The sequence below is a fragment of the Vigna unguiculata genome, chromosome 11 (genome assembly GCF_004118075.2).
Source record: "Vigna unguiculata cultivar IT97K-499-35 chromosome 11, ASM411807v1, whole genome shotgun sequence".
In the NCBI taxonomy this organism is placed as follows: Eukaryota; Viridiplantae; Streptophyta; class Magnoliopsida; order Fabales; family Fabaceae; genus Vigna; species Vigna unguiculata.
Window position 1 is genome coordinate 2,763,436 of NC_040289.1, and position 26,366 is coordinate 2,789,801.

Here is a 26,366-nt window from a genome sequence, read left to right on the forward strand (position 1 = left end):
TATTCCAGATTTTTCTTTTAATTTGATTTCTGTGCAGTCCCTTATCAAAGATCTAAACTGCAGACTAATTTTTTCTAATGAGAATTGTCAGATCCAGCACAATACTTCATACATGACGATTGGGCGTGCTAGCATGCTAAAGGGTTTATACTACCTTGATAACTGCCCCTCCATCTCTGAAGATTATTTGCCTCTGAATATAGCTCTCAATTGTTCTAAAACTAGTGTAAAAGTTTGGCACCTCAGATTAGGACATCCATGTGACAGTGTTATGAAACAAATATGTAAAGTTTTTCCTTATGTGAATGATTCTTGTAAAAATATTTGTGATATCTGCCACTATCCTAAACAACATAAACTTCCTTTCCAACATAGCACTACATCTTCTTTAAATTGCTTTTTACATGATACATACTGATATATGGGGTCCTATTTTGTCCCTTATATACATGGTCATAGATATTTTCTTACTGTGGTTGATGATTGTTCTAGGCATACTTGGATCTTCCATATGCATTCTAAGAGTGAAACCAGAAAACTTTTGCTAAATTTTGTCATTTATGTTAAAAATCAGTTTGAAAAGAACATTAAAATCATAAGGTTTGACAATGACCTGAGTTTGATTACACTGATTTATACAACAGTTATGGCATTAAGAATCAAAAAATTTGTGTTGGAACTCCAGAACAGAATTCTGTTGTGGAAAGAAAACATCAACACATTCTTAATGTTGCTAGAAGTCTTTTATTTCAGTCTAAATTGCCTAAATGCTATTGGTATTATGCTGTTAATCATGTTGTACACTTAATAAATAAAATGCCTTCTGCTGTTCTAAAAAATAAATCCCCCTATGAAATTCTTAATCGAAAACCTCCCACTTATCTTAGCTTAAAGGATTTTGGTTGTCTATGCTTTGCTTCCACCAGTGATGTTAACAGAAATAAGCTTGATCCTAGGGCTAGAAAATGCATTTTTATTGGTTTTAAGCCTGGAATGAAAGGCTATGTTCTTCTGGATATTAAGAGTAGAGAGATTTTTGTTAGCAGAAATGTCATGTTTTTTGAAAATGTTTTTCCTTGCAATTTCTCTAACAATTGTGAACAAGAACAAAATATTGAATTCTTAGAACCAAGCAGTCTACATAATGATGTTCCCAACAACTATATCAAGGATCACAACATCATAGACAGTGATGATGAAAATAGCAATACTGATAATGACATTACAAATTCCAGCATTGAGAGTGACAGAAGAGAAGATATCACTGAAAATCATGATCAGATTGATGTCCAGCCTGAACATGATCAAGAAAACCAGCAAAGTACTGATAATATTCAACAAGATCTCATTAGCACTGAAGATCAAGACCTAAGGCGATCAAAGAGGAGCAAAAAACTTCCTAGCTACCTAAAGAATTATCAAGTCAATGGTTCCTTTACTGTTAACAACTATATTCTTCCTGAATGCATAAATCATACTTATAAATCTGCCTATCCCATTAGTTCTGTTGTTTCCTATAAATCCCTATCCAAAGATCACTTCAATTACACCCTCGAAATTTCGACTAATAAAGAACCTCAAACTTATGCTGAAGCCAGTAAAAATGCTGAATGGATGACTGCCATATATAAAGAAATAAATGCTTTGGAACAAAACAAAACCTGGTACCTAACTGATCTCCCTAAAGGAAAGAAACCTATAGGAAGTAAATGGGTGTTTAAAATCAAATATAATGCAGATGGTACTATAGAAGGATATAAAGCTAGGCTAGTGGCTAAGGGGTATTCTCAACTAGAAGGGGTTGACTATTTTGACACTTTTTCTCCTGTTGCTAAACTAACCACTGTTAAGATTCTCCTAGCTCTTGCAGCTCCTAAAAAATGGCACCTACATCAACTTGATGTAAATAATGCTTTCCTTCATGGAGAACTGGATGAGGAGGTCTACATGTCACCCCCACTAGGACTGAGTGTCTCAAAACAAGGACAAGTTTGTCGTTTGACTAAATCTCTATATGGACCTCTTTGACATCAACAAAACTATTCACAACACAGATTCTTATCAAAGATTAATAGGGAAGCTTCTATATCTCACTAATTCTAGGTCTGACATTAGTTTCTTTGTTCATTTACTCAGTCAATTTGTGCAGGGACCAACTATACATCATCACCAAGCTGCCCAACATATTCTTAGATACATCAAAGCAGATCCAGGCCGTGGTCTTTTCTTCCCAGCCGAGACTGATATCCAAATCAAAGGTTTTAGTGATTCTGATTGGGCTGCTTGTCCAGAAACCAGAAAGAGTGTTACTGGATTTTGTATATTCCTTCGAAATTCCCTAGTTTCTTGGAAAACTAAGAAACAGAACACTGTTTCCAGATCCTCTTCAGAGGCGGAGTGTAGAGCTCTCGCCACCACTACGTGCGAGATACAATGCATTAGTTACATCTTGCGCGACCTACAAATTTAGACCGATCTTCCTGCTGTTCTTTACTGTGATAATCAGTCTGCAAGGCACATCGCGCACAACCCCACCTTCCACGAACGCACCAAGCACATAGACATTGACTGTCATGTTGTTCGGGAGAGACTTCAACACAACTTGTTTCGTCTTCTTCCAATCAGCTCGAACGATCAACTCGCAGACGTTTTTACCAAAGCTCTCCATCGCACTAACTTCAAAATCAACGTCTCCAAGCTAGGAATGATGAGCATCCACCATCTAGCTTGAGGGGAGGATATTGAACCCTTAGGGTTTTCAGTTGTAGGTGTTTTGAACCCTTAGGGTTTCTGTTGCAAATGTTTGTTACTAATAACTGATTCAGATCAATTATTAGGGTTATTTTCCCTTTCCCCAAAACCTATTTAAACATAGGTTTCGTTTCCCCTTTGTAATTAGAATTTTACAGAAGAAATAAAGTTTCAGTTTTTACTTACCTATGTTGTTATGCTTTCTCTTCTTTGCCTCTCTGCCATCTCTGCATCACAGCTCTACTTCTCTGCTCCGTGCTCGCGCCCCATGGAGAAAATGGGAAACCCTATCCAGCGACCTCAATAGATATGTTTCCCATTTCTTTATTGCATATCGTGGAAGTTAACCTTAGAGTCTATTATTGAGTTTGTTCATCTTTTCAATAATTTTATTGATTCATTAATTCTAAAGCTTTATTTAATTTCTTGTTTATATAGCATATTAAACCCCGGTAATTCATAGGGGTTTCAAACCCCTATTACATGAGTCATTAATTTTAGTATTTTTTTTTTGGGTTTCAAACCCTCGTTAATTTCATCGGTTGTTTTCTTTAATGCACGTAAGTTAATTTTTTTAATGCACATAAATATATAAGACAATGGAAAAGACAAAAGATAAATATTCTAAAGTGATGGTATTATTCTGAATATAACATCCATTAAAGAAAGAAGTACATAGTTTACATTTTGAAGATAAAATAATGTAAAATAACACAATTTAGGTGAAACTAGGAAACATTAGAGCATCTTTGTTCACAATCATAAAATTAGACAAAATGAAAATCAAGTAACATTTTTCAATCATGGATCTTTATGTTGATCGCATTAGAAACACTTCCTCAATCAATTTTAGAATCACTCTTAACTATATTATAAGGTCATGCAATATAAACAACAATATAAACGTCACAACCGAGACAAACCGTCCCGGGTTTATAACTGAGACGAGCTGTCCTAGGCTGACGTTTGAGACCGACCAACCAAGGCCCACAACCGAGACAGGCCGACCCGGGTCCATAATTGAAATAGTTGACCAACCATGATGAGTCGGGCCATGGCTGAACCGGACCAGGCCGACGACCGAGACCAGCCTACCGATATTTGCCGAGTCGGGCCGATTGACGAGATGGATGATCCAAGGTCGATTGTCGAATCAGACCGACTTCAACCGAAAATTTAATAGTTTAATTGAAAATAATAATATATTTTTCATGTTTAAAAAGGAAGTTCATATGTTGATCCTAACCCATAAAGCTTTTGTGTGCTTTTTGGTCTTGTGAACTTTTTTTGCCACAACTCACGTGGATCAAAACCAAGCTGTGTGGACTGAACCAATTCTTCATATTGTTAACATAACCGGTTATCACAAAATAAAACATGGTTAAAATTTATGACACAAAAAGCGTGAAGAAATTTTGAATTTAGGAGATGGTTGCATAGCAGGGATCATATCAGGGATCATATAACTGAAGAGAGCCCTTTACAAGTTCATTCTTAGTGATTTTGAACAGAAAAATTGGAGTTTTATGAATTTACTTTACGATTAATTAACCTATATATGGAATTGATAGTTTAAATTCAATATAAAAAAATGTCCATAATCCTGTTAGAAAATTAGTTGTACCACCATAAGAAAATATTTAAATAGCAATCCTAAAATCAAAAAATAATTGGTTACTATAATAACTAATTTATAAATTAAAAAAATATTAATCTTTAAATTAATTATTATTATAAATAAAAAATTACAATTAATTATAAATTAAATTTTAAATTAATCAATAATATTACTATCAAAATTTTCGGTACATTGATATCTAAAGTGACCGATTGTTTATAGATGAGATAAACCATTTGTGTAAGTGCATTTGTTGAAAGTTGGCCATCACTCTCTTCAGATATCCGCAAATCAGTTAGATTGGTTGAATTGAATGTGTCTGCAAAAAAGTAAAGTCCAAGGAATTTTCAGTAATTGTAAAATACATTATTGTACAAACCAATAACTAATATCTCAATAGCAAAAATTTGACGGTTAAGCATTACATATGTCGGTGGACAAAATTTAAAGAACCCAAAGTAGAATACTGTCAGTAATTCGTATATAAGAGTTCTTGTAGAATTTCTTTCCGAATACAGTGTTTTGGAATTATATTCAAGAAACATTGAAAACAGCAACCATCCATTCCATATTAACAGAAAAAATGCGTGGAATTTTTATAGTTGAGAAGAGGCGCAACCCACATCATAGGAAGCTGTGGAATGAGAAGTACTAGATTAATAAAGAACCAACGTTTGATGCATAGCCATTCTTTCCATTCCTTCATATTAGAGATGTCCAACGTTTCCAACGATGCAAATGAAGAAGAGCTATTCCCATAAAAATCATCATCTATCTTCCGAATATGATCAAGGCCGTCAATTGTCAAGCTATGTTGCCCGGATACGGATACAACACGAACACATAGAGGGTTAAATTGAAAAAACAGAGGACAAGGGACATTATATGCTGGCTCCATTTACTACATTAATTAATGATAGGTTATATATATATATATATTCTTTTCACATATATGGTTTATGGTCATGGTTATAGTCATGATCATTGAGAGATTGTGGTTCTATATGGTTATATGACATTAATCTTACACATATAAGACCTTAGACACCACTTTAACCCCAAAACCTTAAGGCAATGTTGTTATGGGTCTTTATTCTTATATAGTGTTTAACTTTGTCTTTTTTTTCGAATGTGGAACTTTGTGACTCACACTTGGACTATTCCCAACAATGAAGGTACAGGAGAAAATTTGATACGCTAGAGTTTAAAAGACGAAAAGTTGAGTAGTAAGCTAGAGATTAAAATATTTGCACTAATGAGGTTGTATTTGAAATGCTTCAAAGACAGTTTGGAGAATTGGAAGCTGACGAATGAGAATTTGTGCACCGGTAAGGCTTGTGTTTCGTCTTATATGTTTACCTGTTCTTGATCAACAATTATGTTTTGAATGTGAGCAATCTTTTCCCAGTCTTCACCTTGTTGTTTCTTGCACCGTTGTTTGAGCAACGGACAATCTGAAATAAAGAGATTTGAAATGGATTTGGGAAGACCTTCCTCTGGCAAGCATTGGAGTACTGGACAATCCTCAAGAGACAATGTACGAAGAGAGGAGAGGTGACAAAGACCCTTGTAGTCCAATTCCTTAAGATTTGAACAATCAAATATTACCAGTTCAGTAAGAGAGAGTGGGAGGAAACCTTCACCCGGAAAACTCTCCACATCCACTTTGCGAATACTCAAGCATTTTAAGGAAGGGTTGGTTCCCCAAACCCCCTTTAGTGAGCCAACAACTTTGGAGCAATTCCAGAGATACAGTTCTTTTAGATTTGATGGCAAACACCCCTCAGACAACTCCGGTCCTTGACCGTCGATAATCCACAACCGATGAAGAGATGGAAGGAGGGCAGACATGTGTTTAGGCATTGATTTCCATTTCTTCAATCCACTAATTTGAAATGTCTCAAGCTGAGGTGCAAATAATCCTTCATTACAAAATGATTCAAATTCAGAGCATTCTGCAATTACCAGAAACTTCAGATGACTACGAGGGTGCTCCTGCGATATCATCCGTAGGTTACAACAATTATCTAATACAAGTTGCCTGAGTTTTGGGAACAAATCTAGAGAGAAGGTCGTGAGAGAGTCACAACCATAACTGATATGCAATTCTAGAAGGAAAGGGCAATGGTTTATGGGAATATTCATCCCCGGACAAGAATCAATACGCAAGCATTCTAAAGGAGTATGAGATACTGCACTGGGAATCGAAGCCACAAGTTGTTTGCAGTTTTCAATAAATAGCTTTTTTAAATGAGAAAGTTGCTCTGGGAAATGCCCTTTCAGCTTGGGACAATCTTTCACATATAGATTCTGAAGATATCGAAAAGCACCCGGCATGCACTGCCATTCTTCCCAATACTTCATATCAGTAAAGATCAATGTTTCCAAGGAAGGAAATGAAGAAGAGCTATTCCCGTAAAAATCAGCATCTATCCTCCCTATAAAATCAAGGCCGTCAATTTTCAAGTACTTAAGAACTGTTAAAAGTCCAAGGGAAGGCAACCACAGACAATTTTTACAGGACTTCAAGGTTAAGGACACCATATTCGACAGAGAATTAACAGACAACCAACTTGGAAATTTTGTGCCACTATAGCCATCGATTGACAAGTACTTCAAATCTTTGGGAGGTTGCAGATTCTCAACTACTTCTCTTACTTTTATTGAATCATCGTTGCTCCTCTTGAAATTCCATTCTAAACGTAGCCTCACAAGATGTGTTTTATTCTTCAAATCTGCTGCCAATGTATCATAGGGATTCATGATATATTCAAGATTTTGAATTGACAGCTCTCCATGAAGATCAAGTTCTCCCAGATGTCGAATACTGAACTTAAACTCTTTCATCTATACCTGCAGATTCTTCACTTTTCCTAAAAGCACTGGAGCCTTTCTTAAAGTAGTTCCCAAAAGTTCAAGGCAGCGCAAATTGGTGAGTTCATGCAATGTCGAGGGCAACTCATTTAAATATAAACAATTGTTCAGCTTCAACACTAGCAAGTTACATAGTAAACACATTGAGTCAGGAAGTGTCTCTATGTATGTATTTGAAAGGTCTACTGAACGAAGATGTATCAGATTTCCTATGCCGTCAGGCACCTCTTTTATGTTATGACACGAAGACAATGATAAGACCCGTAATAACTTAAAGTTGGAGATCAACTCTCGTATTGACATTTCACAGTCCCCTCCAAAGGTTACAAATGTCCGTAGCCCTTTAGCATCACATAAACTCTCACCATATTGAAGAGGATTGATTACAGTTGAAAAGTGACGAGTTTTCTTTGGTACTCTTTCTGCTTTATCAACACCCAACCTGTAGCAGATTTCACCATAAACATATTTTGCTAAATCATTGAGAAGGTCGTGCATGACAAAACTTTTTTTGCTGTAACCAATTGGTTGTTGAAAGAATGACCTTGATAATAGATCATTGAAGTACTGTTCACCTACTTCTTCTGGAGACTTACTATGTTCAGAGCATTGTAAAAAGTTTTCAGCCATCCACAAGAGAATTAAGCTCTTCTTGTCAAACTTATGGTCTTTGGGGAATAACGCACAATAAGAAAAACATCTCTTGAGATGAGAAGGCAGATGGTAATAGCTCAACAACAAAGCTGGGATAATCTGACTATCTTCTGTCTGTAAGTCCCATATCTCGCTTCTCAATACACTTTCCCACTCTGAGACAGATGACTTTGTGTGTAAGAGACTTCCCAACGTTTCGAGGGCCAGAGGCAATCCCTTGCACTTTTCAACAATCTTCATGCCAATCTCCTCCAACTCAGAAGTCAACTTAGAGTTTTCGTCTTGGAATGCATGTTTTGCAAAAACTTGCCAACTATGATCTTCATGTAATTCCTTTAGTTGGTGTATGTAGCTTGACTGCATGATAGAAGCAACTTTGCTACTGCGTGTGGTAACCAGAACTTTACTTCCCTTAGCTCCACACGTAAGTGGAGTTTGTAATGCTTTCCATTGGTTTCGGTCTTCGTTCCAAACATCATCCAGAACCAGAAGAAACTTCCTTCCTGACAATCTCTCTTTCAATTTTCTATGAACCATTTCTAGGCCTTGACTATCATCTCTTGAGTTAGTGAAAGCCCCAAAAACTGCTTTTGATACCGTCAAAACATCAAATACATCAGAAACACAGACCCAAGCTTTTTCATCAAATTTAGGTTCATTGGTCTTTGGGTCATTGTATAAATGTTGAGCAAGTGTGGTCTTACCCACCCCGCCCATACCCACAATAGAAAGTATTGATAGCTTATTATCATTGGTGTCAGATGTCAACAAACTAAGGATCATTTCTTTGTCCTCATCTCTACCATAAATAACCTCTTCGGCTACCAACGATGTTGATTCAACTTTTTTCTCCGACACTTTATTATCCAACCCAGGTCTAACACTACTTGAAATTTTGAAATCTTGAACAACCTTTTGGTTTGAGAGAGATTCTAGATCATCCAAGACTTCTATCATCTTGGACTCAAGACTGCGTACCTTGCTAGAACTGGTCTGGGATTCAGCTTCCACCACAGTTTTGGAGAATTCATAGTCTATTTCATCCAATAGGTCCTCTGCATCATACAACGTGTCTCTGACCTCATCAAGCCATTCTTTGACCAATGAGTTACTGAACTGCTTTTGTTCTGCATCATCAATCACAGCATTGATGTCCATCAGCCTCCTCTTCAACTTCTTAAGCAGCTTCTCGTCCAGATTTCTCCCACGAAAGTAGTTGAGAACATGATGAGAATCCAGCTTGTCAAATAGCACCTGAAGAACAGCACCAAAAAGAGCACCACCAAGCAGTGGCGGATCTTGGCTAATAAGTTTGGGGGAGCCAAAATAATATACTCAAAATTTATATTTTTAATTATTTCCACTAATAAAATAAAAATTAATACATAATTTAGTATAACTGTACTTAGAAAATAAATCACACATATCTAGAGTATTGTTATTTCAAATTCTTGAACTATCAATAATTAAATCAAAACTAAAATTTTCAGCTATTTTTTTTTTCAACTTAAATATGAAAATCTTTCCAAAGAATTAATACGAAAATTTTCACCTTTAATTTGTTGAACATTAAGAAAAGAATCATTTAGTTGAACGATATATCATTAGTATTATGTTTCAGAATTTGTAAAGAAGTTGAATTTGTCTTATTTTTATCTACACAAATAGTTTCCCTTTTATGACTTTCAAAAATGAATCTATTATTTTAGTTTTCACAATCTAATCAAAAATTGAGAGTTCCTAACAAAGAATGTATGATAATCAAGCAACAATTAAAAACCGTTATAAAACAACACATAGTACATTAACTATTAAAAAATATGTTAACTATTAAACAAATATTTCAGAATCAAGTGAGACAGGAGAATTACCTTTTTTTTTTCAATAATGGAAGAGAACAAACGAAACAAACGAAAGAAAAAATAATGAATTTGTGTCTAAGTATTTTTTCTTTTAAAAAATAAAAAGAAAACATGTGAGAGGAAGAGAAAATTCAAAAAGACAATAAAAAAAGAAAATAAAATATATCTTAATAAATATTTTTATTCTTTATTATATTTGATTGTATATTTTATTATTCATTATTATTAAATGTTATGCATTATAAAAAAAAGACACCTAATTTAATAACCATCAATTGTGAATATAAATTACATATAATTTAAAAATTTTGAAAAAATAAAATAAAAATTTATAAATTACATATAATATAATAAAAAATTAAAAAAAGGGGGGGCCATGGCCACCCCATGCCCTTTAGAAGCTCCGCCGTTGCCACCAAGTGTTTCTAGGACGGGCATGGTTGCAAAGGAAGTGGCTAAAACGAAGAGAAGAAAGGATTGTGAAAATTGGAGGTGAATGATGGACTAACAAAAGAGAATGAGTGAGTATTTTGTTGGAGATGGCTTTACTTCAATAAAGGACTAATGGCCAGATAGCATTAGTTGTTGTTTATTCCCGACAGCACAAGGTGGGTTTGATAAACTTTGGAGCGTATCAAGTTTGCTTTACTTGCTTTCTTTTATTTCAACGAAATTTCTACCAACTTTAGTGAATTAGTCTATTTCGGTGGCTTGCTTTATGAATAGGCACTTACATCATACATGAATATGAAATGGCTTCATTTCCCATTTTCTTTTTTCTTTTAGCGTAGGTGATTCGCTTATTAAGACTGATTCGGAGTGTAACAACAACTATATTGTTAAGCATAGATTGTGAATCGGTATATCTCCAAACATGGAATTGTATAGATGAAAAGTAACACGTTCACGATTATTTCAATTTTGAAACTGAATAATAGAAAAAACATGACATTTTATATTTTTATCGTTTTTTAATTTCTTCTTCATCGTTTTCCTGTATAGTTGTCCTTCTTTATTTGCTTGGCCTGATAATTTCTAATATCTGTCTAATGGCTAACCAATAGCTGTTCCAGACCATATTAAAATGAAAAATACAATATATGCGTTCATGTTGGGAATAGTCCAAGTGTGAGTCAAAAAGTCCCACATTGGATAGAAAAGACAAAGTTAAACACTATATAAGAATAAAGACCCATAACAACATTGCCTTAAGGTTTTGGTGTAAAAGTGGTGTCTAAGGTCTTATATGTGTAAGACTAATGTCATATAACCATATAGAACCACAATCTCTCAATGACCATAACTATGCCATGACCATGACCATAACCTATATGAAATATATATAACCTATCAGTTCAGAACATTATTACATTGCTTCAAGGAGAATTAAAATAATAGGATAAGAGATTAAATTAATAGAAACTCCTGCTGCAAAATTTAATGCTAAAAGTTTTCATCTCTATTAATTTGCTTTCCTATTTTCTTCTTGAATACTTTATTTCACAACTAATACTCAATTCCAATTTTTTTTTCTAGATTTCAATTGATATTAAATTGGGATAACTACAAATCCAAATACATGGTCCCTGAGGATTCCATATTATTACCTCACAACAACAATCGTGCACTTGCTATTTTTGATCATCAACTACTGATTTTCGAAGAAATAAAATCCCCCTCATCCTATAAACTCCATAAGTTTTATTTGTTGAATTCCAAATAAAACCAGTGTGCACGATCTTGTTAAAATTTAGTGATAGATATTTGATAATAATTTTAATAAAATTAGAGGAACACTTAAGTGTAAGCCTGCCGAAGATTGTAGCAATTAGTTATTTGCGATGAATATGACCATATTTAGTTAAGTTTAAGCAAAGGTTGTAGAGTGTTGGGAACAAGTGTTGGGAACAAGTCTAGAGGGAAATTCACGAGAGAGTCACAACATTGAGTAATAATCAATTGTGCAAGAAAATCGTAGCAATGGTTTATGGGGATATCTATGCACAAACAAGAATAAACATGCAAGTCAAGGGATACATTGGAAGCCACTAGTTGTTCACAGCGCCCGATCACTAGTTCTTTTAATTGTGAAAGGTGCTCTGGCAGGTGCCCTTTCAGTTTGGGACAATTCTTCACATAAAGACGTTGAAGACTCGGAAAACCACCCGTCATGCATGTCCATTCTTCCCATTCCTTCATATTAATGATTTGCAACATTTCCAAGGATACAAATGCAGAAGAGCTATTTCTGTTGACAAACAAGTCTCTCTAGATAAACACTCTTTGTATTCAGATTTGTTGTGTATTGAAATGAAGCACTACATGGTCCTTTTATAGGCCTTTGGACATTATCCTTCAACTACATTCATTAAATATAACTACTACCAAACTCACAATTAATACAACAACTTCTAACTACCCATTAATACAACAACTTCTAATTACCCACCTTCCAACTACCAACTACACACCTTCCAACTACCAACTACCCACATTTAAGTTTATCTAAAAAAATCCCCCCATAAACTTAAATGCTCTTCTTGTCCTTCATTCCAAGTATCATCTTGTTGTTCTCAAACAGAGAGGATGGCAGCGGCTTTGTAAACATATCTGCAGCTTGTGCTCGACTTTCAACGTGCTCCAACTCTACATTTCCTTCTTTCACTTGTTCTCGGATGAAGTGAAATCGAACATCAATGTGCTTGCTTCTCTCATGATTGACCGGGTTCTTTGCCAATTCAATGGCCGACTTGTTATCAACTCGGATCACAGTCCCCTTTTCTTGCTTCAATTCCAGTTTGCTTAGAAGGTTTCTAAGCCAAACTGCATGGCAGACACTCCAGGATGCTGCAACGTACTCTGCTTCACATGTTGACAGTGTTACAATGGGCTGTTTCTTTGAAAGCCAGGTGAACGCTGTGCTCCCCATGAAGAATACATATCCAGACGTGCTTTTCCGGTCATCAACATCTCCACACCAATCACTATCTGAGTAGCCAACTAGTCGGTAATCATCCGTCCTAGTATACATCAGACCAAGTGACACAGTTCCTCTCACATACCTTAAAATTCTCTTTAGGGCCTTCCAATGAGTATACCTTGGTTCTTCCATATACCGACTTGCTATTCCAACACTCAGCATTAAATCTGGTCTGGTATTTGTAAGATACCTGAGACTTCCAATCAGACTTCGGTATTTGCTCGCATCAACTCGGTCTCCATCTGTATACTTAGAAAGTCATCTCCAATGAACATCACATCTTCTCCTTTCTTCTTTATGTAAAGAGCATGTTCATAAGGGCACTGCTCATACCCATTCTTCTTGAAGTAAGTGTCGATTCTTTCATTCCATGCTCGTGGAGCTTGCTTCAGGCCATAAAGTGCCTTCTTCAATCTCAACACTTTCTTCTCTTCGCCTCTTCGCATGTATCCAAGTGGCTGTTCAACATATACTTCCTCCTCCAAGACTCCATTCAGAAATGCTGACTTCACATCCATCTGCAAGATTGTCCATCTGTGTTGAGCTGCTAAGGAAATCAACAATCTGATTGTTTCCATCCTCGTCACTGGAGCGAATACTTCATCATAGTCTATTCCTTCCTTCTGCTTGTACCCCTTCACTACGAGTCGAGCTTTATATCGCTCAACTTCTCCTTCAGCGTTTGTTTTCTTCTTAAACACCCATTTTACGCCAATAGGCCGAGCTCCTTTGGGCAGATCGGTTAGCTCCCACGTGTTGTTGCGTTCGATTGCTCTGATCTCTTCATTCATTGCCATTTGCCACTTTTCCTCCTGCACGGCCTCTTCAAAGCTCAAGTCTTCCGAATCTGCCAAGAAACATACAACATGTACTTCGTCAGTCGAGTTGTATATGTCTTGCAAGCTTCGTGCTCTAGGCTGTAGAGGTTCATCTTCTTCATCAGAAGTCTCATGATCTCTCACAGCTGGTGGTGTATCTACTTCCAAGCTTCTAGACTCCTTCTCCGAGTTGTTCCACTTCCACTCTCTCTCTTCATCAACTTGAACATCTCGGCTCATAATCACCTTCTTTGTTATTGGGTTGAACAACCTATACGCCTTGGTTTTTTCATCGTACCCAATAAACACGTACTTCTTGCTCCAATCTTCAAGTTTGGTCCTTTGTTGAGCTGGAACATGACCATAAGCAATGCTGCCAAACACTTTGAGGTGAGACACACTCGGCTTTCTTCCACTCCAGACTTCTTGCGGTGTCTTTTCGTTCAACTTAGCATGTGGACATCTATTTTGCACATAGATGGCACATTGTACTGCTTCCGCCCAGAACTCCTTAGGCAAGTTCTTGCTTTTCAACATTGTACGAACCATGTCAAGTATGGTTCGATTTTTCCTCTCAGCTACTCCATTCTGTTGGGGTGAGTATGGTGTTGTTAGAAATCTCCTTATTCCTTGCTCCTCACAATACTTCATGAGCTCGGATGAGATGAACTCGCCTCCTCGGTCAGACCTAACAGATTTGATAGGCATACCGGTCTCCTTTTCAACTATTGCCTTGAACCTTTTAAACACTTGGAACACCTCGGATTTCTCCTTCAAAAAATATACCCATGTTTTTCTTGAAAAATCATCTATGAAAGAAATGAAATACCTTTTCCCACTGAAAGATTCAGGGGTAATTGGTCCACAAATGTCTGTGTGAATTAATCCGAGTTGTTCCTTTGCTCGGTACTCGGTAGTTCTCGGAAATGAGGTCCTTGGATGCTTCCCGAGTACGCACTCTTCACAAAATTTCTTTTCAAACTCCACAGTCGGGAGTCCTCGCACCATCTCCTTTTTCACCAACTCGGCTAGTCCACCAAAATGCAAGTGGCCAAACCGGAAGTGCCACATCATAGCTTCATCCTTCACGTCAAGTTTCAAGCACCTTTCTTGGACTATTTTTAGGTCCAGCTTGTACATCCTGTTCTTCTTCATCTCTACTCGAGCAATCAATCGATCTGACTTATCTTTCAAGTATAGTACTCGGTCTTTCATCAGAACCGAGTAGCCTTTCTCCATCAGCTGGCCCATGCTCAATATGTTGCTCTTGAGATCGGGTACATAGTACACATCTCTGATTTCTCCAACTCGGTTGTTCTTCTGCAGGTACCAGATTGTACCCCGGCCTTTTACTGCCACCTTTGATGCATCTCCAAATGATACGTGTCCAGCGTCAACTTTGGTGAGCTCCTTAAAAAGATTCTCGTCCCCACACATGTGGTTGCTTGCTCCTGTATCAAGGTACCAAACTGAGTTGTCAGAACAGCTCGGACTTAGCTCGGCACCTGATCTCCTGGACATCATCAATATTCCTTCTTCCTCAGCATCCTCAGAAAGGAAGTTCGTTTCCTTCTTGCTTTCAGATCGGCAATCCTTCGCGAAATGTCCAACCTTCCCACAATTGTAACATTTGACTCTTGAGTAGCAGTCTTTAGCAAAATGACCGTACTTACCACATTTGAAGCACTCAACTCCTGAGTTGTTCGACTGACCGCCTCGGCCGCTACCACCACGACCTCTAGCTTGTCCTCGGCCACGCCAGTTTTGTTGGCCGACCTGTTCTTGACCTCTTTCATATCCTCCTCTGCCTCTACCACCTCGGCCTCGAGTGTTCTGAGTATAAGGAACCTTCTTCTCCCTAATGGTTGCCTTTGCTTGGAGTGCTTGATCAAGGGACTCCTCCTTCTTTTTTCTTCTCCGCTGCTCATGCGCTTCAAGCGACCCAGCAAGCTCTTCCACCGAGAGCGCTGTCAAGTCCTTTGATTCCTCTATTGCGCAAACTATGTTCTCGAAGTCGTCGTTTAACGACCTCAAGATTTTCTCCACCACTCGGCAAGCAGGCAGCGTCTCTCCATTTCTACCGAGCTGATTCGCTACGGTCTCAACTCGGGAGACGTACTCGGCAACCCCTTCATCTTCCTTCATCCTCATCCTTTCAAGCTCGCCTCTGAGAGTTTGAAGCCGAACTTGCTTCACACGGTTATCCCCTTTGTATGCCTTTTCCAGAATATCCCACGCTTCTTTTGAAGACGTAGCATTTGCTATCTTCTCAAAGCCGGACTCATCAACAGCTCGGTACAGCACGTACAAAGCCGTTTTGTCTTTTGCTCGTGTTGTTTTTAACGTAGCAATCTGGGCTATCGTCATTTCTCCAACATCCTCTGGTTCTTGGTGCCCATTTTCGACCACCTCCCATACTTCTTGGGAACCAAGGAGAGCCTTCATCTGCAGGCTCCAGTTATCATAGCTGACGCCTTTTGATAACTTCGGCAGGGGCATGCTGTTAGCTAAGCTGGCCATCTCTATCAAACTCTCTAACTCACTCAAACACTCAGGCTCTCAAGCTCTGATACCAATTTGTTGACAAACAAGTCTCTCTAGATAAACACTCTTTGTATTCAGATTTGTTGTGTATTGAAATGAAGCACTACATGGTCCTTTTATAGGCCTTTGGACATTATCCTTCAACTACATTCATTAAATATAACTACTACCAAACTCACAATTAATACAACAACTTCTAACTACCCATTAATACAACAACTTCTAATTACCCACCTTCCAACTACCAACTACACACCTTCCAACTACCAACTACCCACATTTAAGTTTATCTAACAATTTCCGTAAAAGTCAGCATCTATCCTCCTTATCCAATCAAGGCCAACAATTGTCAAGCGCTTTAGAAATGTCAAAAGTCCTAAGGATGGTAACCATAAACAACGTTTGCAATGCGTTAAGATTAAGGATACCACATTCAATAGAGAATTATCAGATAACCAACGTGGAAATTGTGTGCCACCATAGCCATCAACTGACAAATGCTTCAAATGTATGGAAGGTTGCAGATTCTCAAGTACTTCTCTTTCCTTTATTGAATCATCATTGTTCTTCTTCAAATTCAAGATGTGTTTTATTTTTCAAATCCGCTGCCAATGTATCACAGCCATGCTCGTTCTTTCTGGTTCAGTGGGTCGAGTGTTTGAAACCCTCGGGTTTATGTTGGGGCTGCAACATGGTATCATAGCCTGGTTCATAACCTGCTATGTTTCCGTTTGCACACTCTGTTTTCTCATCCCATCAATGTGTATCTTCCAAGAAAGAATCTTGCAGCATGGAAGATAAAAATGACAACAAAGAAATCAAAGCAGAAAACTCAATGCAGCATGTGGAAAGACAGGATATTGACCAGTCTCTTATTCCCACAAGTCCATACTACATCCATCCGGGAGAAAATCCAGGACAGGTTCTTGCATCACCTCCTCTGAATAAAACCAATTACAGTTCATGGAGAAAAAACACGAGAAGGGCTCTTTTGTCTAAAAACAAACCGAAATTCATGGATGGCAGCATCAACGTCCCTGGGATGATCCCCTGTATGAAGCCTGAAAAGAGCCAATGTCGTGGTTCTTTCTTGGATTATTATTGCTGAGAGTGTTATTTACATTGAGTCTGCAAGGGATCTTTGGAATGACTTGAAAGAGAGATTCACAGAGGACGACTATTTTCGGATTTCCTGATCTTCTTCAAGAAATGCATTCTGCCAAGCAAGGGAGAGAAATATTACTCAGTTCTTTATTGATATGAGGACTGTTTGGGAAGAATCGGAGTTCCTACATCCTGTTCGTAGCTGTGTATATGTGGTAAGTCTTATGATTGCACTCTTTCTAAGACTTTCATGAAACAAAGGAAAGTTGAGTATCTGATCTGCTTTCCAAAGGGTCTTAATTATAGCTATATAATACGGTGAAAACTCAAATCTTACTCTTAGATCCTCTTCCTAATATAAACAAAGTCTACTTTCTCATACTTTCTCATTATGCAATAAGAAAGACAGAACAATTATACTGAGATTTATAAGAAAGTTAAAAGTTAATTGTGGTGATTGACTTAATGGCCGATCTACTCTATTTGCTTTATAAACACACGTATATAATAAACAAATAACACACAATCGACGATAAAATAAAATAAAAAAATAGGAAATCAAAGAAAAATTATTAGTATTTTAGACATTTGATAAAACAAAAGTTTTCAATTAAAAATAGTCAAATTATTACGATAGGCGTATTATTTCATTAAACCTTATAAAAATAATAAATTAATAAACATATCAAATATATTAAAATCGAAATCCCTATTTACTATAGTTAAAGTTGTATTAGTGCAATTTATTTAAGGATAGTAGAATTTGAAGCATTAATAAAAAGTAGGGTCTTGCTATGAAAGATAGACTCTTAGAGGAGAACTTAAAATGCTTCAATAGCATCAACTTAACTCGATTAGGGTGTTATTTAGAAATTGTTGGATTCAGATTGTCTAGATATAGTAACATCAACTTGACGTTGTTTTTTCCAATAATGAAGGTTAAAGTTTCTTAGACATTGTTTTTTTTTTTAATCGATATAAGATAGGGCTAAATACCATAACCTCTCTGTTAATTTAGAATTTCTTCCTTTTTACGGTGGTTCCCCTTATTACTACATGATCCCCATTTTACAAGATATTAAAGGTGCCTGCATAAATTAACTGATTATATGAGAAACTAAAGAAATTTAAAAAATGAATCATAAGTCAAATGGGGATGATTAAAACCTGATAATATTGACTATTGAAAAACATAAAAAATATAATAAAACATTAAAATACAAAACAAACTAAAAGAAGAAAGAGAAAAAGGTGTGAACTGGAAATAAGTTCTGATGATATTTACAAAAGAGAGAAGGTTAGCCACTAAACTTGATGAGAGCCAGCTCACAGAAAACAGAAGGAGAAGAACCTGTTGTGGAGCCAACTGAGAGATACGAATATTGTGGAGAATTAGCACCTGTTGAGAATGTAGGTACATGAGAATTGGTGGCTTAGTAATTTCCAACTTGTGTTTCGACTTTTTCGTGATCAACGTATATGTATTTAATGTGAGAAATCTTTTCCCGGTCTTCACCTTCTTGTTCCTTGCAACGCTGTTTGAGTAAGGGACAATTTTTAATGCGGAGTTGAATCATAGATTTGGGAAGACCCTCCTCCGGTAAACATTGGAGTACAGGACAATTAATAAGATCCAATCCAGCAAGAGAAGAAAGGTGAGAGAGACCCCTGTTGTCCAGTTTCTTAAGAGCTGGACAATCATCTATATACAGGGTAATAAGAGAGAGTGGGAAGAAACCTTCACCTGAAAAAAACTCCACATCCACTTTGCCAATATACAAGAATTTTAGGGAAGAATTGGTTCCCCAAGCCCCCTTTAGCGACACAACAAGTTTGGGGCAATTCCAGAGACGCATTACTCTTAGATTTGATGGCAAACATCCCTCAGACCACTTCATCCCCGGACAGTTGTTTATTAATAGACGATTAAGAGATGGAAGGAGGACAGACATGTGTTTAGGCATTGATGTCAACTTCTCCATTTCGTGAATACCCATATCCTCTAGTTGCGGTGCAAATAATCCTTCATTGGGAAATGATTCAAATTCAGAACAGTTTTCAATTGTCAAAGTCTTCAAATTACTGTAAGGGTGCTCCTGTGATATCATTTTTAGGTGATGACAATTGCCTAATTGAAGATTCAACAGTTTTGGGAACAAATCTAGAGAGAAGGTCGTGAGAGAGTCACAATCATTGTTGATACACAATTCCTCTAGGAAATGGTAGTAATGGTTTATGGGAATACTCATGCTCGGACAATAAGAACTACTCAAGGTTTCATATGAAAATATCTCCGTCTTCTCACCTTCAATTCCTACGTCCCTAGGAATCCAAGTCACAAGTTGTTGGCAGTTCTTAAGAGTTATCTTTTTTATATGAGAAAGGTGCTTTGGCAATTGCCCTTTCAGTTTGGGACAATTCGTCACAGAAAGACACTGAAGACTTGGAAAAGCACCCGTCATGCATTGCCATTCTTCCCATTCCTCCATATCTCTAAAGCTCAATGTTTCCAATGATACAAATGCAGAAGAGCTATTGCCGTAAAAATCAGCATCTATACTCCTTATCTTAGGGCCATCAATTGTCAAGTGCTTTAGAAACGTCAAAAGTCCAAGGGAAGGCAACCGTAGGCAATGATTACATCTCATCAAGGTCAAGGACACCACATTCGATAGAGAGCAATCAGATAACCAATGGGGAAACTCTGAACCACCATAGTCATAGATTGACAAATGCTTCAAATGTCTGGAAGGTTGCAGATTCTCAAGTACTTCTATCTCTTTATTTGAATCAATGGTCCGGTTCCAATCCCAATGTAAATTTAGCTCCACAAGATGTGCTTTATTCTTCAAATCCGCTGCCAAAACATCATATGGATTCACGATACTTTCAATGTTGTTAATTGACAGCTTTCCATAAAGATCTAGTTCTCCCAGTTGTTGAATACTGAACTCAAAATTCTTCATCCATACTTGAAGACCCTTCAACTTTCCCAAATGCAGTGGAGCCTTTTTTAAAGTAGTTCCCACAAGTCCAAGGCGGCGCAAATTTGCGAGCTCATGCAAAGTCGAGGGCAGCTCCTCCAATTTCAAACAGTACTTCAGCTGCAACACTTGCAAGTTATAGAGTGAACACAATGAGTTGGGAAGTCTCTCGATGTCGGTACACGAAAGGTCTAGTGAACGAAGAAGTATAAGATCGGCTATAGTGTCCGGCACCTCTTTTATGTTACGACAATTACGCATTGATAAGACTCGTAAGAACTTAAAGTTTGAGATCAACTCCTGTATTGACATCTCACAATTCCCAGATATGCACAAAAATGTTCATAGCCTTTTAGCATCGCATAAACTTCTACATTCATGATATTCAACAAGATCATTCCCAGTTGAACAGTAGCGGGTTGTCTTTTGTACTCTTTCTGCTCTATCAACTCCCAACCGGAAGAACATTTCACCAGAAACATATTTAGCCAAATCATTGAGAAGGTCGTGCATGATAAAATATGTTTTGACCCCAAAAATTTTCTTTTGAAAGAATGACCTTGATAATAGATCATTGAAGTACTGCTTGCCTACTTCTTCTGCAGACTTACTTTGCTGAGAGCATTGTAGAAAGTTTTCAGTCATCCATAGGAGAATTAATTTCTTCTTCTGAAATACATGTCCTTTGTGGAATAACGCACAATAAGTGAAACATCTCTTGAGATGTGAAGGAAGATGGTAATAGCTCAACAACAAAGCGGGGATGATTTTACTATCTTTTATGGATAAGTCCCATATGTTGCTTCTCAATACACCTTCCCAATCTGAAACAGATGACTTTAAGTGTAGAAGAGATCCTACCGTTTCAAGGGCTAGAGGCAATCCATTGCACTTTTCAACTATCTTCACGCCAATCTCCTTCATCTCAGAATTCAATATAGAGTTATCATCTTGCACTGCATGTTTGGCAAAAACTTGCCAACCATGATCTTCTTCCAACTGCTTTAGTTCATGCACTTTATGTGACTGCATGGTATAAGCAACTTTGCTACTGCGTGTTGTGACAAGAATTTTACTTCCCTTGGCCCCATATTTAAGAGGAGTCTGCAATGATTTCCATTGGTCTCGGTCCTCATTCCAGACATCGTCCAGGACAAGGAGAAACTTTTTTCCTGTCAACTTTTCTTTCAATCGTCCCTGAACCATATCTAGATTTCTGCTATCATCCGTTGACTTTAGGATTGCCTCAAGAATTGTTCTGGTTAACTTGAAAACATCGAATTCATCAGAAACGCAAACCCAAGCCTTTTCATCAAATTGAGCTTCGTTCACCCTTGGGTCATTGTATAAATGTTGAGCAAGTGTGGTTTTACCCATCCCACCCATGCCTACAACAGAAAGTATTGACACCTTATTATTATTGTCTGATGTCAGCCAACTAAGGATCATTTCTTTGTCGTCGTCTCTGCCATAGATAACCTCTTCAGCCACCAACGATGTTGATTCAACTTTTTTTTCTGACACTTTATTACCCAACCCATATCTAACACCACTAGAAATTTTGAAATCTTGAACAATATTTTGGGTCAAAAGAGACTCTAGATCAGCTAGGACTTCTCTCATCTCGGATTCAAAATTGTGTACCTTGCTAGCGCTGGTCTGGGAGTGGGCTTTCAACTCACTTTTGGAGAATTCATAATCTATTTTCTCCAAGAGAACCTCTGCATCGTACAACGCCGCTCTAACCTCATCAAGCCATTCTTTGACCAATGAACTATTGAACTGTTTTTGTTCTGCATCATCAATCACAGCATTGACGTCCATCAGCTTCCTCTTCAACTTCTTCAGCAGCTTCTCATCCAGATTTCTCCCACGAAAGTAGTCCACAACTTGATGAGAATTCATCTTGTCAAATAGTACTTGAAGAATAGCACCAAAAAGAGTACCACCAAATGTTTCTAGGAGTGGCATGGTTGAAAAGGAAGTGGCTCAGGCTATGATTCTGAAAATTGTGCAACTTAGTTAGTGAATCAAGAAGGACTGACAAAGGGTAATGAGTGAGTATTTTGTTGGAGACGGCTTTAATTCAGTGAAGAACTTATGGCCATGAAGCAGTATCTGTTTAGGCTTAGAGAACTGTAGAATTGAATTTAAAATTACAATCTTATACGGATGAAAATCATATATTTGCAAAATTATGAAATGTAATATCTAACGACTTCAATGCATTTAGTCAATTTGGATGGAAAGCTAATGAATAAAATAAAAGCCAATGGTCCTTCATCTTCATAATTTTAATCATGACACTGACAACGTGCCCACCTAAAAATGAAAAGAGCAAATAAGAAAGCTCAATAAAGCATAATAACTTTGCAGAGTATCAAATTTAACATTACATTCAGATTTCTTTCATTTTTTAACACCCATGCTTTACTCTGTATGTTCACTATAATGAAAAATATTAAGCAACTTGAGTAATGTGTAGTCAAATTCAATGACCAACTTATGAATAAATAAACCCAAGGAACCTAACACCCATCTTCCTTATCTTTTAGCAATAATAACATGCTAACTGACACAACCAGGAAATGACGAGAAGATATGCATTCAAAGTTGTTTGACGTTTTTCCTCCTCGCTTTGCTGGCTTCAATATATATCTAAGCAAATTCAGTGGTGTTAATCAATTTTGGTGGTCAAGTTATGAGAAAATAATGGCATGGAATCTAACATTGCACATTATATATATATATATATATATATATATATATATATATATATATATATAATCTATGCATCATAACGTGTGTACTGACATATCCATGAAAACAACAAACGAAACAACTCAACAAGAATGGCTAATAAAAAATATTAATATCAGATGTATGTCAAATTGCGATTGGGAACACAATGCACTTCATGAAATTAGAACAATAATTTTTTCATTTTATTTTAAAACATTAATCATATTTTAAAAACAGAGAATAATTAATGATATACAATCTAATAAAAATCAATACTCCTAATTATTGCAGTTGCAATTAATTTAAATTAACAAATCGAAAAACTATTAACATATTTTACCTAGTTTCAGGATTAATTGAAAAGAAATAAAAGGCAAAAGTATTTATTTATAAACAAAATAAATTCTGAAATCGTACAGGTGAATCCCACCATCATCTGTCATTCGGTGGGTTTGGCGAGGTTAATCACAATTTTTTGAACAAACCTTCATTCTTGAATGTAAACATTCTACCAAAAAATAGTTGGTTATATTAGATAAAACAAAGTGGTTATATATGTTACAAAGTTGATTAATTAGTCAAGTTTACCTTGGATAGGGTTTATAAAACATTCAATTTAGGAGTTGAGGTCAAGCGAAGTTTAAATATTCATACTCCCACCTTCCGAGACGGAGCTCAAACGTTCCAAAATGGACAATACCTCAGGAACGCGATGGTTGTTCCTAACGATGGTCCACGTGGGAACTAACAACTCCCCTTCGAACACAAGGACAAAACTGTGACCGACCTCAAACCCTCCAAAACGGACAATACCTCGGAAACGCGATGGTTGTTCCTAAAATGATAGCTGCCAGACAAACTTGGATCGTAATCGAAAAAAATTCCATATTCTTTAAATGTTGATCACTCATTCACAAATTTCTGGAACAAGCCTTTATTTAGATCATGGAACATTGGTTAAATGATTATATGGAACAATTTGATTTAAAGACATATACAATACTCGATTCCAGATTCATCTTCTTTGCCGAGAGACAACATATATTACATTAGGTTAATTCCCAGGCAATCAAAAGAGTATTAAAGTAAAATGAAATTAATTGTTCGACATACTAGAAATTTCCTTTTCATCCCAACTTTTGTATCTTATTTTCTTCTTGGACAGCAACATTGAATTTTATTGTCTTATTTTCTCGGTATCTTCATAGACAAAGATTCTTCTACACGATGGAGCACACTGATATTAAACATTTGTGATATATATGATCAAAGAGAAGAGACAGAAAAAGTGATAGTTTATCAAAGAAAGTGGTGTCAGTCACAAGTAAAAGAAAATCATTCCTCAATTGTTTTTCTTTAATGCATTTAGTCAATTTGGACGGCTAACTGATAAATAAAATAAAACCCAATCGTCCTTCATCTTACATAGTTTCAGTCATTACATCACAACGTTCCCACCTAACCTAATCATGAAAATATTAAGCAACTTCAGTGTGTAGTCAAATTCAATGGCCAACATATCAATAAATAAACCCATTGAAATAAAATCTTGCTTATTTTTTAGTGTGTTAGCTGACAAACTTGCATCATCAAATGTAAAATATATATGCATCAAAGTTGTTCGCCTTTTAGCCTCCTCGCTTTGCTGGCTTCATTATATATTTGAGCAAATGTAGAGGTGTTACTCAATTTTGGTGGCCAACTTATCACTAAATAATGGTAATTGGAAAATATTTTTCTTTTCATTTTATTTTTAAAAGTTAATCACGTTTTAAAAACAAAAAAAAAAGTATTAATGGTATAAAATCTAATAAAAATTACTGCTCCTAATTATTGCAGTTTGAGTTATCTAATTTAACAAACGAACAACCTATTAAAATATTTTACCAAGTTTAATGAAGGTATTGTGCACATAGTTAAAGGGGTATGATATGTGAAGAACTTAAAGAAAAATCTACTGTATATTGGGTAATTATAACTTCGGGTGTATGATCCATATTATTGAAGGTGGGATATTAAAGGCGATAAGAGTTATTTAGGTATGTGATGAAAGCATAAAGGATGATGACAATTTGTCTAGGAGATACGTTGTGAGTAATAGATTCAATAGTAGCATCAACAAATCAAGAAGAAAATGATTGGCATCGTAAACTTGGTTACATCTCAGGTTTCTGAAAAATATTTTTGAACATAATCTCTTACCTAAGATCAAAGAGTTTGATTACTTTTCTACCAGCATTGTGTGATAAGCAAGAAACATAAATTGAAATTTACTTGAGTATGTAGAAAACAAAGAAACCTACGAAGAAGGAGAATGTATATTATTAAGTGACTATAAAATATTAAAAGAGGTGTGTTATATATACACACAAAGGTAACCATGAGCAACGGCGAAACATCATATGGACATAGGGGAGCCACAGTTCCTCCAAAAATCATAATTTTCTCCTGTGAAAATAGGTACTGGAATTGATGATGTTTGATTGGTAGTGGCCATAGGTTGAGAAAATATTTTGGAAGTAGTATAGAATGAAGTTCTAATTTTTTTTTTTTTTGAAGTAGTTGAAAAATTTATCTACGCCCAGTAGATGACCGAACGTAGCTCTGGTACCACTGCTTCAAGCCGTATAAGGCTTTTTTTAGTCTTAGTACTTTGCCTTTATTGTCTTTATTGATGAAGCCTTGAGGTTGTTCAACATAAATCTCTTCTTCGAGCACTCCATTTAGGAAGGCTGATTTGACATCTAGTTGACAGATGTTCCATCCTTTTTCTGCTGCTAGGGCTATTAGAGCTCTTATTGTATCTAGTCGTGCGACTAGAGCATGGTATAGCAAGATTGATCAATACTTCATCGATCAAGGATTCAGGAGGAGCAAAAGTGAGCCAACACTATATATTAAAGCACAAGGTCAGTATCACCTCATTTTCTCCTTATATGTCGATGATCTTATCTATACAGGAAACAATTTGGAGATGATGAAAGAATTTAAAGACATGATGAAGACATTTGAGATGACCGACCTTGGGTTGATGAATTGTTTCCTCGGTATAGAGGTGAAACAACAAGAAGATGACATATTTATATCTCAAAAGAAATATATTGAAGCCCTATTGAAGAAGTTCAAGATGTATGATTGTAAACCTGTCACTACTCCATTGGTGGTAAATGAGAAACTACAAAAAGATGATGGAGCACAAGAAACAGATGCATCACGCTACAGAAGTTTGATTGGAATGAACTAGAATGATAATGACTCATGATTTACTGTGTGTGATAAATTAATTCTATTCTTTCATATGATTAAGTATTTTGTGCATTAGCTTACTCTTTCCTTTGTGTCTTGTTTTGTCTTGTGTTGTTTGTCTATCTTTTGTGATGATCACCTTTTCGGTGGAAGCAAATGTGGTTGCTGTAACATCCCTAAGAAATATTA

The 26,366-nt window shown here is 36.5% G+C and overlaps 2 pseudogenes; both read right to left on the minus strand.

The window, feature by feature from the left end:
• Positions 1 to 5,543: 5,543 nt before the first annotated feature.
• On the minus strand, positions 5,544 to 10,376 carry LOC114168193 (annotated as a pseudogene).
• A 7,984-nt stretch (positions 10,377 to 18,360) lies between these two features.
• Positions 18,361 to 22,839, minus strand: LOC114168192 (annotated as a pseudogene).
• Between the last annotated feature and the right edge of the window lie 3,527 nt (positions 22,840 to 26,366).